Here is a 13,493-nt window from a genome sequence, read left to right on the forward strand (position 1 = left end):
GTTACTTAAAAAATAGCCATACTAAGGAGAACAGCAGTAGGTGCAGAAGAGAATAGATGCATGGTAAATGCATGCAATGCTGTTTCATACTTCCAAAGTTTTCGTCTTTTTACACTAATGCAAGGACAATAATGATATTATATACAGTATATCAAGAATATCTTGTGCTAAATTAAAAGAAGTTGACATTAAACATGTGGGTTGAGGGGGTGAAGAGAAAAGACGGAAAGGTGTAAGGTAAAACAATTACACAGGAACCAAAAGCCATTTGATATTTATGAAGATAACAAAATTGTTGGGACTCCTCAGAAAAGACTTATATGGAGAATGAGTTGCAGCACTTCATGTGAGGACACAGTAGTATGGGGGCAGCTCAAAGTGAGGGAACATCATATTTTAACACCACTCCTAGGAAAACTGAAAGGGCAAACCAGGGCTGACAGAACTCACTATGTCCTGGAAAGTAAAGAGACTACCTCCTCGCTAAAATCAGAGCATCATAATGCCTCCTATCTGCTGCTTCAGTCACTAAAGCCTCATGAAAAAGCTTTTTGATTATTTTTTATTATGCTACCCATTCTGAGACTGAAGGCAACTGAAAAACGTATGAGTTGATGTAAAAATCTGGCCACTCTTGCTGATTTACCATGTCAATAGTATTTTCCTCAGTTCCAGATTTGCTAATAACGTAAGCAAAGGAAATAGTAAATAATTAAAATACTGAACAACCATGAAAATAATAGTTTCAACTAGATGATGACCTAGTGCCAAAATAATCTTTAATGTATTCTGCAATTGTATTTGAAAGGTTGAAGACTAATGAGGTGAATTGAGCAATTCTTTGGTGTTTAAAGTTAAAGACTCTTTCTAGAATTCCATTATTATTTTAAGGGCAAAATGACATGTCAATCGATGTATTCAAAACAAGACTGAAGTCATCTGGCAAGCTAGCTAATTCCAGTATAATGCCATAGTTTATTTTCAGAGCAGTATTATGGAATAGACAATATCTACTATAAAGCTATTTGAGCTTTATTGAGCCAGCTCACAAAACCCTTGCTGAATACATATAGGAACCCTTTTCATAAATCTCCTGTAAGATTAAGTCAGAGCAACTTTTTCCCAAGTACAAGATCAAAAACAGGGGAAAAAAATCATAGATTTAGGATATAAGAGAGAACTTGGAGCTATAAGCATGAAATCCAGTCAAAGCCTCTCCAAATATGAAAGGATTGGCTCATGCTACACTGTCAGATTCAGAACTGGTGGGATGTGGAAGAGAAACCAAATACCGTTGTGTCTGGAAAGCCCCAAGAGCTGATATACCAGCTATGCTGATTTATCTAGGTGGTGGATTTGCAAGGTGTCAAATGAAAAAATGGCTCTAAACTTAAATGTAACAATCTTGCAAAAGGAAATACCATTCAGCAGCCTTAGAGTTCTCAAGGGGTTTTAAATGGCTAAGGTGTCATTTGCAAAAGTTTAGGAGAAGCCAATAATTATCTATAACATCCAATCAAACTTGGTAAGTTGTATGGACATAGCACAGGTTCTCTGTTGTTTCTCCCATACTAAATAAGTCACTCAAAACATTACTCTGAGAGATCTTCTCTCTTACTGTCTTGTTTCACATTCTTATGAAAGCCTCAAAAGGATGCTAACATTTTCATGCTTAGTCGTCTAAATACCTACATAAACCAAATTTATCTTTCTCAAAAAGATTCTTCTTTTTTTTGTGATCTGAAAGGCTATGAAAAAATAAATATTTAAAGAATATGACCGGTCCTCTCTCCCTAATAAGCAAATAATATCTCATTACCATGCATGGTCTGGTTTTAAATCCCTATCTGTTGTTCTCAAGCGTCTCAAGGAAATAAGGAGTAGTCACTCCCTTGTAAAGAAATCTGTAATTAGCTGAGCATCATCCTTCTTTCTGCGAACCAGTCCCTGTCCCAAAGGAGTTTAGTCTAAATGGTCAAGACAAAATAAAGTGGATAAAGTATTCCTTAAACACAGAATGAATAATCCAGTAGTGTGGAGTAAAATGATATTTGCCACTATTTCAAAGTTTGCAAAGACCCCATGGGCACAAGGAAGAGGAGATTTCCTCCACAGTTAAACTGTAGAAGCAATTTCTCACTGTAACACAGCATAGGAAACCTGCTCCACTCCCAAAATTTCTGGTGTGTCATGGCACCCTGATGCAACAATAAGAATTTTCTAGAGAGGATAAGCAAGTAATGTTTTCATAGTTTATCACACTGGCATATTTTGGAAGAACTGCTGGTAATCACAACTAAGACAGTAGAGGATAAACTGGTTTTGTAAAATAAAAAGTAAACCTGATATTTCATTTGTTCCATCTTCTGATCATATTTTTTTTTTCTTCTTGTAATAGACTTTATGGATGCTAGTGGATGAAAGTAATGCCTTGCTAGACTGAAAAATAGCAGTTTCTCTCATACCACACAGGTAGAGCAGTATTCAAGTGTCTGCTGTTATTTTTCCTTATGCTTTTATGAGTCTGAGCATACTGTATCAACAGAATATCACAGCAGGTAGAAACAGTGCAAAGCAGTTCTGTATAGAGCTGTTAATATTTGTGAATCTATTCCTTTTTTCCTATTAAATAAAAGTCCTGATGATTGTGCTTCACAAGATTTTTTTTCATTTACACTTTAAACTCATTAAATTTAATGAATGTTTTAAAGGTCAGATGCACAAAGGGAGCATTTACCACTACAGCACAATGTGAGAAACCTGAAAAATATCAGCAGTAATGAACGCAGGCAAGAGACCTCTAATGACATTGCATTATTTAAGGCCATTTCTCCTCACTTTGAGCTGTGTGTCTTGCTGAAAGTACAGCTCAAAGTCTAAAATAAGGCCACATAGCATACACTGCAACTAACCCGCTATTAGAGGAAATCTGGAAGGAATAATTCAAACATCTAGAATAAAAAGTACCAGCAAAAAGCTTAAAGAGAAATTAGAAAGCAAGTGTGAGTATATATTATCACACAATTATTTTTCCTTTTTTTCTTTTTTGATTATTGATTCCTTTCTTCCTATTCATGACTTATAAATTATTGTGAAAAGACAAAAGAAAGTTAAGTTCAGAGCACAATTATGATGTCATTTTCCAAAGAAAATTTGTGACACACTTGGAGGTCTGCTTGGGCTTATGGATTTGTTCCATCATAGCATTTCAGGGTATTCACATAAAATTGCACTCTTCAGTTTGAATGTAGGTCTGGCTATATTTTCCACTGTATTTTGCTCTCCTGTAGAACTTGAACTCCACAGAAGAGACTTTGAAAAATATTTCTGCTTAGCACAAAGCTAGTTAGAGCATAGAACACTAGTGACCACCTCTTAGTCAGACAGAAAGGTTACCGGATGACAAATCATCCTCTCAATGGGAACATCAAGGCAAGTGATAACTGGATGAGAATTTAATAAGAAAGAGAGAACTGAAAATATACTTAGGGAAGGCAGAGGTATAAGCCTACTTTTTTAGCTCTGGGGCAGACAAGGAAAGCAAGGGAATTAAGTTTGACTGGTATCTTTGCTGCAGGGACCAGGACCCTGACCCAGCTCCAAAGAACAGTCAAGAGTGCAAGGAAGCTGGGAACAATGAAACAAAAGGATTGCTGCTCTAAAATACACACACAAAAAAAGGCCTTGTAAAAATGCAATCTACTTAGTCTGAGGAAAAAGTTATGAACACAAGAGTTTAAAATGGCAGGACTATGATCCAGCAGCCTAAAAAGAGACCATGTAAGAAAACTTTTATCAAAGCTGCAATGTCATCCAAGTCACAAAGATATAAGCCAATGACTTGCAAGCAATAACAATCAAAAAATTGCTGTAGTTATCATTGTGCCCTGACAGGATGAAGCTGTAGTTATCATTGTGCCCTGACAGGATGAAGCCCGTGATAGTTTCTTTGGTTCCCTTGTTTCTTTTTGCATCCTCTACCTATGATGCCAAGCACAACCACTACCAATCAATACTCTCAGCCCTGGTCTTTGAGAATGGGATGCCCTAAATTGTTGCATGAATCTTCTGCCAACACCTTATTGCTACTACAGACTCTTCCCTGCCCTGCTATGCTGTGAATGCACTGCTGAATGCAGTGAGAAAGGAGGGAGCACACAGGGACACATCAAGAGCTGTGATGGCATAAAACTTTATTTAGTCAATAAAGACAGAATAAACCTTCCCTGTCTTTAGTCAGGCTAATCTAAGAGAAACACTGAAGCTGACCATAACTCACATCAGCCCTTAGTATATTACATATAATAAAATATAAAACTAAATAGTATATTTTATTCATAGTATAAAATAACACTAGAAATAGTTTACATTAAGATAAGCACACATTTAATAAAGTCAAGGTAAAACTTAGACCTTAGCATGGCTTTAGGCATTTGATAGGAAATAGGTGTTTGGAAAATTTTGGAGAAGAGAAAATACAGGTTAAACCAGAACCTAGGGTTTCCTATGTAAAAGGCCATAAGCCAGGCTGACTGGGAAGATCCTAGCACATACATTTATGTCATTAAACAGATCATAACTTGATGTCTGTAACAGTCATTAGTTGTATTTAGGTTTAAACAACTCTATATTAGAAATGATAAGAATAAAAGAAGGGCTGTATTCTGCCATTTCATTTGCACTGATGTCATAACTGTACAAACTCTTCCCTCTACAAATGCCCCATGGCTTTCCCTGAAGAGTTGCTCTTTGAGTTAAGGCAACAGGAGGAAGAAGAGATTAGTTAGGTGAGATGAACTGAGCCATAACAGAACAAGGTAAGTAACTTCTAGCTAACATCCCCAATAGCAGATTACTAACGTACTCCTGAATTTTGTTGTTGAACAGCAAGCTTCCATTAAGCACTTTTATAAAATCAGAACCTTCCTGATCCTCAGAGTGCAATGTCTGAAACCAAATATCTGTTAATCTTCTTGATTCTCCTTATAGCCAATTCTTTCTTTTCTCCTCCCAGAACACTCATTATTTACTCAACTCCCACTTTTCCAAACTATTTCTTCCCATCAGAAAGTAACTTCTGTTATTTTTAAAACCTAACTTCTAGCACTGGAACAATTGCAAAGAGCATTATAGGGCAGGAAGTGATGAAGGTAAATCCATCATTTCTGAAGACCTCAATACGTACAAAAGGAACAACATTCCTTTGTTCTTTGAAAAATATTTGTTTGAAACCACTGGGATAAGGCAACAGTAAAAGTTAACCTAAGATGGTTAAAAATTATATCTACCCCTCAAAGAGGCATATACCTGTTGCTGAGAGTGACGTTTTATTTTATTTTTTAAACCATGCTTGATAGCAAATTGAAAATCTCTTAATAGGTTTGAAAGTAGCAAATTAAGAAGATTTTTTAAAAGTATTAATACAGAGAGCATCCTGGACACAGAATGTGACATCATTCTGAGGCACCCCAAAAGCTGTCCTTACCCAAACTTCTGTTTCTTCTGGCAAGGAAATCCCTAACATCTCTTCCCTCACAGCTCAGACACCAGAATCTGAGGTCCTAGAAACTCAACTTATTCAAGATAAAGTTCTTAATGCTGGTAAGAAATATCCTACTGTATACTTTTTCTTAAAATATAAAAGCTTTCTTTTTTTTTTTTTTTCTTTTTTTTTTTTATTTCACAAATCAACTGTGTTCTGGTTAGACGAAGCTAAACAGCAGTATAGAAAGAGTATGCACCTGTGGCTAAACCAAAGCATTTCTGGCAAAGCTGAAAGCCATGAAAGTATATTGGAGATGACAGTAAAACCTACAGGATTCTGGTAGATATTCAAGGTGATAAATTGCCCCTTATATTGCTCTCATTGCGTTTTTGAGGAATCAATTGCATTTGCAGGCAAAGCCGCTCTCAAAATTTTACTGTGAAAGATCTAAAAGTGCTGAATGAATATTATTATGAATGGATTTAATATCTAACGGATTATTACAGGCAATATTACAGAGAAAACAGGAAATAAGTCATTCTTTCTTGGAGACTTCAGAAGTCTTCAGTGACAAGCTTATCTGCAAGAATGATGTAACCTTTTAAACTGATAAAAACACAGAATGCCAAGAATTTAAATAAATTTGAATGTTCTAATTAGAGTTCTCTCACAGTTCTGTCTTTTACAACTTCTCTGAAGTTGTAAAAACACTTGCATAACAGAGCATACGCAGAATGTCAGCACTGTGCAATGGTAAGGTCAGCGTGGCATCTACACACGCTGATGAACCTGCTAGATCATCTTTTCTGGGCAGAATGTTTTCTGAGCTGGCAGGGTGCTCTGGATCAGAAGCTGCCATTTTGTGTTTCAGCTTAATGTCAGAATTTCTGGAGGGAAGACACTGTCTTCAGTCTTTCTCAGAAAAGTCTGACATGTAACAAAAAGCATTGAAGAATCTGTGGTTGTTTTACAGTTGGCAGGCAAGGTTATCACTTTAGCTACGGAATCCAAGTAGTTTCTTCCTCTTTTGTCTCAGGGATTCTTCCTGGCCTGATAAGCCTTCAGTGTTGTAATTGGAAATAGCTAAATCTTTCCTCACTAAGGATAAAAACCTTTCTTTTCCTAAGAATTTTTCTTCTTAATTTTCAGTGAATCACTGAATACCTGCTAAGCACCCAAGGAATTGCTTTAACTGCTTTGAAAAACATTACTGTCTTCTTGTGCACCTGCAGATAGGAATGTTATTGCTGGACCTGGCTCTGTTTGTACTGAAGCTTAAAACTTCCTATGCTTCCTACCTACACGTCAAGGGTTTTCAGTGCTGAATTAGACCTTTGTGACTAATACATGAACTGATTCACTTTTCTCATCCACTCAGACACTCACCTCTTTTTGAAGAGAGTCCTTAGGCTATCCCAGTGACAAAATTTGCCACGAGACAGATTTTCTCAATAAAGATGCTAAACATCCAAAGTACAAAACTGTGTCACTACCTATCAAGAAGTATTACCCAAGGAAGGAAGAAAATAAGAGAAATCAGATGACTTTTTTTTTTCTGTATTTTGGGGGACAAAAAAAAGTGCACAACTGCAGTGTAGATGCAAGATTGCACTTTACAGACAGTGTAGTGTGAAACTCTGACTCTCTAATGCGTCATTAGTTTGACAGAATCTGACACAAGACTTGACCACGTACTGCTTCTAGGCTATTTCAAAGTATGATAAAAATCTGGTTGAAAAAAAAAAAATCTCACAAAAAAGAAACAGCTTCTCTTTTGCAGCCTTCTTTTCCCCTAGTGTTTAATTTCCTTGAAGATCCTTTTTATTTTTTTTAAAACCTCATGTTCCTTTCCTGTGATCATTCACCACTTTGGCAATCCAGGTTTCTTCTGAAACTCTAGCCCTTGCCCCATTCACAGCCACTCTGATAATTCATATTTAACAAGGAATAATGGGAAAAGTTCTACCATGCCTCATGCAGAGAGTTAATAAACTCCTTATTAGGTGTGAAGAATGATCTGAGGGCATGGATTTAGATGGGATGGCACCAACACAGTGAAAGCATTTCTACACCTACACATGTGCCCTTGGGAACTCTGTATCTATTCCAGGGATGTGAGATTTGTCCTTTTCTCTTTAGTAAGTTAAAGGCAAAGATCGAGTGGCCATGACTGACACTGTCGTGGGGAAGTGCACATCTGCTTCTGAGGCTGTGCTTCTAGTCATCACGCTTCTGATCAGGCTTTAATTTCTAACATTTGATCGATGTTTATCATCTATCACTAGTCGGTCTGAAAAGTGTTCTCTCTTCCTAACACGTCTACATCTTCCATATCTCAGTCTGGTAGAGTAATATCCATATCGTTAATACAATCTTTATACTGCTAAGCACTTAAACAAGTAAGTACATATCCTCTTTCTCCCCACACCAGTGCAGCACACCATGAGCTGTGTACTCAGAGGACAAATACAGGTGTCACCTCTGTGTGTCAGTTTTTGATGCATGGGAACCCAAAGGACCAGGCAGGACGTAATGTTCTAAAACATTTCAATGCTCAAAATATTTGAACAGAACGTGGCAAATTTTTCCTCAAACACAAAAATAAAATAAAAAACCTCCAACATCCCACAGCCTTTCAGGCTCGTGGACCTCTTCCCTAAACTCTCCTGTTTCACCACTGCTGCCCTGCAGGTGTGGATTACATAGAAGAGTCCATCTGTGAATTAGAGAGCTGGTACCTGATCCAACCCGTTACTCAATCCACTTTTCTCCTACCTAATTAATGTGACTCCTCCAGCCACACAAACCTATTGCTTTATTTCAGCCCTTGGTGGAATTTAATAGACTTTACAATAGGTGTCAGGGAGCTAGAGGCCCACACTGCTGCAGGCCAGACAATTCCTGGGGCTAGAAAAGTCTTTTATAACCATCTTCAGTGTCGTTATATGGATTGGGAAAAGGAAAGGGACATCTATCATAGCAGCCATGGAAAACAAGGAAGGTTGTGGGAATGGTTGTGGGACAGCAAGCATAGCAAGTGTCACTGAGCTCTTCGGATATGGTCTAGAAGTGAAAGATACTGTAAAAACTGAGATATATCTCTTATTCAGGAGCGCAGCAGGTTGGGGCATAGATTTGGTCTTGCCATACTTTTGCACAGGGCTTAACCTGTGCAAAAACCCAGCCCCAAATCCTTTTTTTTTTTATATATAATAAAAAACATCTGAGGAGATGTGGAAAAACAGAAGAGTTTAAGAAAGCCATGTTAATTAATTCTAAGCCATAAAACCATAAAACAAACAAAGGAAAGAGCAAAAACAAATTCTAATAATGAGATACAGCTTCAATATTTCTCATGCTCAAAGCAATGCTCAGAAGCAGAGATTTATCTTTGAAAATTTAAAACAGTATTTCTAAAACCATTCACTCATTATTGAGGATCAATTTGTTTCCACCAGGGATGACAAACTGTTGTCATTCAAGCCTTTAGAAGTTTTCAGAAGAGGAGACATGAGCCAAAGAACGCATGCAGTCTCCCTGACTCCTGCCAAGGGCTCGAAAATTTGATAAAGAGATACCCTAGGATACAGGAGAAAAAAGTCGTATGGGGTTTTGTTGTCATTCCTGGTATCCAACACACACACGCTATCTGTTGTCTGTGTAAATTATTCAGGTAAGTACTTGGTTTCTTAATACAGCATATATTAGATTTTTTTTCCAGTTCTGGAGAACAGCATTCAGACCTCTGAGAAGTTAATGAAACTAAGCATAGTCTTTATCCACAACACAACAGGCTGTGGTTTTCCCCTGTGAAATATGAGATATTAAAAATAATATTACCTTGTGTTTAATTAAATGTTTGTAATATGTGGGAGGGGTGACAGCTTGCATTAAGGAGCCTCAAAATATGACCTTCCTAGGCAACTAACACATGAAAGAGTACAGAGATAAATGTACCTGCAGGGAAAATAAATAAATGAAAGAGAGAGAAATAATTCTCTCTCTTTCTCGTTAAGAGAAATAATTCTAGATCTTAAATAAGGATGGATGGAAAGACATGTACTGAGATAGTTATCACACTTTACTGCCTTGGACATTTACTTACTGAGACATGACAAGCATGAAAGCTATGAAAAGGTAAGTCTTATGATGTACGTTGAAGAGAATGAAAACATTCATTTTCACTGCATGTTAAGGAAAATACTGGTGACATCACTTCACAGCGCTCTGATAAGTTCACCCCACCTTTTTGTCACTATTCCAGACAAGAAAATTCTTCTATATGCTTTTGTTTTCTGTTTCCATAAGAATGGTTACTTCTCAGTAACCTCACTTTAATTGATCTATTGATCATGGGAAACCTGAGCAAATAATTTCTGTGAAATCCTAAATCTGACAGCACGTGTACACTTGATTTGCAGGATGTGGTGGTCGTCATCATCCCACCCACCCACAGTAGAATAGAAGAATGCCAAAAAGTAGTAAACAATAGGATAACGATGTTATAGATTGAGCTAAAAGGGGAGAACAAAGGACGGTTGAACTGAAACCTCGCAGCAGCTCACAGACTATCCCACCTTTCTCATTTAGTCAGGCTACAAAGCACAGCCCTCTTCGAAATACTCTGTAGGAATAAATAGGCAATTTCAGCTGGGTTGAAGTCAGCGGTATTTCTTCAACAAATAATTCAACCCATCTGTCTTCAGAAGCCTTGTATTCAAACAGCATTCCCACTGCTGGATATCAATCCCACAATAGGTTAGTTGTTTTAAATCCACAAATTAGGCACACTGCATAAAGGCAGGTGTTGCCATCAGTCCATAAATACACGAAAGTCACAAAAATGGCTAAAATTATTATTTAAAACATTTAGTTGCTCTCTTTTTTGAGAGCTTCACTTTTCGCACTTGCTTCCTGAAACTCATTATTTTTCTGAGCAATCATGAGAGCTCCAAGTTGTTTTTCTTTTCAAGCTGACAGGTAGTGCTCTCATGCAGATCACCTTACTGCTGCTGCTTGGGATTTTGGTCTGAAAGCCTATCAGAAGGCAAAAGCCTCACAGTAAAAGCGTTGAAATCATCAGTACCCTATGAAACATGAAAATCAATTCTGCACAGTGGGCTTGTCTAGCCAGTCCCAGTCAGCATGCGCTTACTCAGAGGAGAAAGTCAGACAATTACATTTAAAGCAGAATATTTAGGAAGACACTCCTAGGAAGCAATCTCCAGGACTACAGAGGATATACTAGCAGCCTAGATATATATTTTGCCAAAAAGAAATGTTGCTTCATAATGTTGAAACTGTGTATGTAGAATCACAGGGAGGAACCGAACATTTAATTAAGGAATGAGATTAAATCATACCCCTGTTTTTCATCCACAGCTTTCTGTGCCTAATGAATCCAATAAACACTTTAGATAATGGGGCACCATTAACTAGCTCAGCAGGCTTTCTAGCATGTGTTCAAGATCAGGAGACCTCGCTGCCCTTGTTTACTGACAGAAGTCTAAGGCACAGCAGGATTTTGGACTAGGTCCTTCTTATCACATGTCACCTTTAATAAAGTGTTCTTCCCCACCCAGGTCCAACTCCCACTTTTCTAGACTCTATCTATTCACACAGAGAGCCAGCCAATGTCCCAAACAGTTTATTTTCTAGATAAAGTGGGTAAAGGTATTAATATTATTAATCAATTTCACAGATGAGGAATTTCAACAGGGAAATTAAGGGACTTGACAAAGGCCAAACGGAAAATCCATGACAGAGCTAGAATTGAGCCCAAATATATCAAATACAGGACCTTAAATAAAAGTTTATTCTTTGTCTCTATGTTGGTAAAAGCTCTACTATCAGTAGAGCCTGCATACAGAAAAAAATATTTGTTTTCACTGCTACAGGGGGAAAGGAAAACTACAAAGAAAAAAGAAACAAATATTTTCTCTCTAGAGGGATCACAGTTATACTTATTAAGATCTGCCATCTTGACCTAACTCTTAGCAATTTTCTAACTGTTTTGGCACAGAGACAAGAATAATTATCAATAAAATATGTTATAGACAGCAAACAGAGTTATGTCTCCTAAAGCCACTTCACTACATGCATTACTGCTACGCTGTTACATATGCACATGTTCTGTGTGAATTCCCAAATGAGCGAGCAGGATATTTATGAAAGTTAGTAGAATTATATTTGTCTTATAAACAACCTGCCTCTTGAGTGCTTACTAAGACATCATGTACACATAAATCATGGATCTCTATTAATTTAGATTTATAGTCAACATTAGGAGCCATCCTTCCAACTAGCTGTAGGCACTCAAACATCACGAGCAATCTGTACTGTTAGAGCAGTAACAACAAAATTACAAAAGCCTGCATAGCTTATTTAAATGTATTCATTAAGAATTAAAATCAATCAATCAATCAATCAATCAACATTCCAGAGAACTCCCATTCCAGAAATATCAAGTATCCAAATTAAATAAATAAATAAATAAATAAATAAATAAATAAATAAGCAAGCTTGCAGGGAAAACCTTACCATCCACTTCTTCTCATTTAAAATACATATCTTCAGGTAAAATGGCTCAGATGCATGGGCCAGAGTCTCTCAAGTAGATTATTTGAAACATTATGTGTTAAAACTGAGACCCTAAGCTCTAGCTGAGAACAAGGAGCAGCCTGGTCTGATCATGTTCTGAGGGTGAAAGGATGCCTCAGGAAATCGGTCTCTTTATGTTTTATCACTATGAGCTGTAAACAGTATCAAAGTGAACACACCCATGACAATGACATCACTAATGACCTAGCCTTCAAAGCTATAGCAAAGCTGCAAATCTTAAATGAAATGTCTGTGATATTCCAAGAACCCATTAAAATACACAGATTTATCTGAAGTTAACTTCTTAACTATCAAACAACAATTCTGATTCTCCATGAGAGGACTGTTTGAATAGTCTCTAAGTAGGAGTTTTTGCAATGAAGACAGATCTTGTCTGGAAATCTTCAGGAATAACATAATGATTTATATTCTAAAGAAGTTTTTTGTTAGTACTACCAAAAAAAAAATATTTCTAATTGCCTCACAATATCTGCAAAGGGAATGTTTGACTATACAACTGGGGTGAATACCATAACTCATAACTTTCTTTCTCATTGCATTTTGCCTTGCCCTGCTTCAGGAACGGTTCCTACCTTGAAGCATCCCCAGCCACCTAAGCCTATACTCCCACTATTCCACATGCATCGTTCATTCACATTTGCATTCAAATTGAAAGAGAGCTTGTTTTCCAGAGGTGAATTTTGTTTGTTTGTTTTTTCTTTGTTTAATATATATACATGTATATTAACTTATATAGTCACAGACTCACAGAATCACCTAGGTTGGAAGAGACCTCCAAGATCATCGAGTCCAACCTCTGAGCTAACACTAAACAGTCCTCCACTAAACCATATCCCTGAGCTCTACATCTAAACATCTTTTCAAGACCTCCAGGGATGGTGACTCTACCACTTCCCTGGGCAGCCCATTCCAATGCCTAACAACCCTTTCAGTAAAGAAGTTTTTTTGTAATATCCAACCTAAACCTCCCCTGGTGCAACTTTAGCCCATTTCCCCCCCTCCCCTTGGTGCTTCACTGGACAGCATTGCTGTCCTCACACCAAGAGGCCTGTCACTCACCTCGCTCTTCTGGTCTCCTTCCTGCCACACCAGCTGGCAGTCAGAGGGCCGAGATGCTCAGCGAGTGGTGGGCTGGCTGCAGGGGGCCTGTGTCATAGGGCACACGGGCAGTGGTGGCCTCTGTGACCTCAGCAAGGCTCTGTGATGGAGTGGCCCTCACGTGGCCAAAGGTGGCTGTGTTGGGAGCAGCCTGGAAGATGGAGGAGGGTTGGGAGGTGAGGGCCCCTTTTCTTGGGCTGGCTCCCCCGGGCCATTTGGCTTGCCAGAGAGAAAGGCTGCCCCTTGGCCACAGGGACTGCCATGCACCTCCCATCCTGTCCCCTGGGTT

General features: G+C 37.9%; 1 protein-coding gene across 1 annotated transcript in view; it reads right to left on the reverse strand.

The window, feature by feature from the left end:
* The window catches only part of LRRC3B (leucine rich repeat containing 3B), a 169,551-nt gene extending 156,369 nt beyond the window's left edge, over nucleotides 1–13,182 (reverse strand). Inside the window, exon 1 of the mRNA XM_072033458.1 lies at nucleotides 13,166–13,182. The gene's annotated coding sequence lies outside the window, so the exon portion shown is untranslated. The remainder of the gene's footprint in view (nucleotides 1–13,165) is intronic.
* Between the last annotated feature and the right edge of the window lie 311 nt (nucleotides 13,183–13,493).

The sequence above is a fragment of the Anas platyrhynchos genome, chromosome 2, assembly GCF_047663525.1.
Source record: "Anas platyrhynchos isolate ZD024472 breed Pekin duck chromosome 2, IASCAAS_PekinDuck_T2T, whole genome shotgun sequence".
In the NCBI taxonomy this organism is placed as follows: Eukaryota; Metazoa; Chordata; class Aves; order Anseriformes; family Anatidae; genus Anas; species Anas platyrhynchos.